Here is a 2,533-nt window from a genome sequence, read left to right as displayed (position 1 = left end):
TAAAAATTACACGTAATCTATTTCAAAATTTAAATTAATTTGCTATAAATATGGAAATATAGTCAATCATATTGGTAATTGATCAGCTAAATATCAGCAAATTCTTCCATAAATCTTGGCAAATCTCAAAACCCTAGACATCATCCCACTAGGATCGAAATTGAGGAAGATGACAATTTCTAAAGATTTGTCCAATAAATTAGGTATGTTTCTGAATTGATTTGGAAGTCCCAGAATTTAGGAACGAAATTTATTCCTTAATATCACTATGTATTGAATTATGACTCCAATTCCATTTTTTTTATCAATTTTCTTCGTACTTTTATAATTTGCACCTACATCAATTGGTGTAGATATTGGAACCAGACTACCAGGGGGTTTATCGTGTCCATTTGTTTAAGGATTTTGATCAGAGGTATTAGATTCAAACTCTTTTGCTCATGGTCATTTATAGGTATGTAGATGTCGTTACCATTAAAACTAATGGAGACCATGTTGCCAGAAGAAAATTGACGAAGATAAGGAATTTTGTGACGGTTCTTTATTCCAAATTCCACTATCAACGTTTTATCCTTTTACTTTTTAATTTTGTGCGAGAGTAATCAATTATTTTGATTTCATGTTGATTCTATTCAATTTTTGTGTTGTTGATTACAACAAGGTTCTTAAATTTGGTTTGGCTTCGACAGCACATTAGGGTGAGAAATGCGTTCAACTATCTTCTTTTATATGTTAAACAAGCATAGAGAAAGCAGTGTGTGTCATCTTTATCTCTTCAAATCCTATTTAAATTACTTTGTCTCATCTATGTTTCTTTGTTGTTATCTATATTTATTCATCCGATTCCTTGTTTATTTTTTAATCTTCCCCTTTTTTCCCATTACTGACGGTGAAATGAATCATTACGGCAGTATGTATAGTTTTGATTTGAATTCTTTGTTGTGCAGACATCACTCGTAGGCTGACAGAAATAAAAACAAATCTATTGAGAATGTATGTCACCAGCAATAAGGGGTTTTTAAAATTAATTTATGGAGGATTGCTTTCCATGGTGTGATTTTATTGAAGTTTGACCTGGTTATGATGAATGATTACGCATGTTTTTGGTTGAATATTCAGGGTCAGAGATTGAATAACATATGAGAAGAAAAAAGTCTTCCCTGATTGGAATAACTTGATGAATCCTAGATATAAGTAGAAAGATCTTTGGGTATTTGTGTTAGTTTGATCTTCTTAATTTTTTCAATTAATAAACTCTAAAAGTAAGTAAAAATAATCTTTGAATCTTCTATCAATCTCAACAATACCAAACATGATAAGAATGACGAGCACAGTGGACGGGCACATTTCATCCTTTAGATTCCTCAACAGGAGAGCCTCGATCTGTACAGTTTTTGTTTTTTTATTTCAAAGCTCAACACCATGGCATTTCTATGGTAAGTATTGTTATTATTATTATTTATTTATAGAATCTTATGTAATTTGTTATTTCATTTTAATTAACAAGAATTCATCATCTAAGCGAGTGATAATTTAAATACGTTTATATTTTTGAAGACAACTGCTTTTGTTTATTTGATTTTTACCTTGCTTTTGTTGTGGACATGCCAGATGGCAAAATAAATACAATGCAGAGAAAATGGTTTCTATTTTTGAGAAAGTAGAGGCTATACATGGAACAAACATCTTTGGTCCATAAGTTAGCTCTTTTTTTGTCCTTACTTTTTCTTTTACATATTTGCTCTTGAGTTTAATACCTTTGTTCCTTGAAGTAAAATGATTGCATTACCCTCTTCTCCGGTTCTCCCCAATGATCTTTTCTTCCGCTTTACCATCAATTTATAAGAAAATAATAGTATAAATTTTAAATAAATAACAACTATTTATAAATAACTGCTTGTAAGTTTCCAACTATGTAGATTGTTGACACTAGAATGGTTCTTGTTGGATCAGTAGCGCCGAAGTTGAGGTGGATCCTAAAGAACAAGTTATTCAACAAATCCAGACATACAAAATGCTGAAGGATTCTATTGTGCCCCTAAAATTTCATCATCTTGAGCAGAATAGTGTTCAGTAGGAAAAGACTAATGAAACAGGATTCGAACCAATGCATGATGCAATTTTCTTGTATGACGGTTTTGCAAATCAATGCCTTAAGCCCTTGTGCAATCCCTCGACCGCCTCCCCCATCCACAAAACACGCACACACATAGTCCATCATATGAATTACAATTTTGTTGTTGTCCTAAATATGTGTCTTGGGACAGAGGTAAAAAAAATAGCAAATCTTGAGGTTATGCTATTTTTCAGTAGTTTTATACTTATTTTGCCTTTTTATTTGTTCTTGTGATGGTGAAATTAAGATTTGTATCCAAATACAACTAAAGATGTGTTCTGTTGGTAAATTTCAATGGAATCCAACTCTTTCACATCCAATAAACAAAAACATTAGGTTTTAATCCATAAAATGTATTTGAAATATTTCCATAGTTTTTCTATTAGTACAAATTGAATTAATTACTTATTTATTATT

The 2,533-nt window shown here is 31.1% G+C and overlaps 1 long non-coding RNA gene across 2 annotated transcripts; it reads left to right on the top strand.

Annotated features, from left to right (window-relative positions):
* The first annotated feature begins 91 nt into the window (after positions 1 to 91).
* Positions 92 to 2,320, top strand: LOC145118961 (uncharacterized). Of its 2 annotated transcripts, none has more exons than XR_013713563.1 (2): positions 92 to 1,436; positions 1,954 to 2,320. It is a non-coding gene; the product is annotated as an uncharacterized LOC145118961 (long non-coding RNA). The 2 variants fall into 2 exon arrangements; XR_013713564.1 differs by having other exon boundaries at positions 1,920 to 2,320.
* Positions 2,321 to 2,533: the final 213 nt, after the last annotated feature.

Source organism: Lactuca virosa, chromosome 6 (assembly GCF_052849685.1).
Source record: "Lactuca virosa cultivar CGN04683 chromosome 6, Lactuca_virosa_CGN04683_v6, whole genome shotgun sequence".
NCBI lineage: Eukaryota > Viridiplantae > Streptophyta > Magnoliopsida > Asterales > Asteraceae > Lactuca > Lactuca virosa.
Note: the sequence above shows the minus strand (reverse complement) of the source record. Positions and strands in the feature narration are given on the sequence as shown.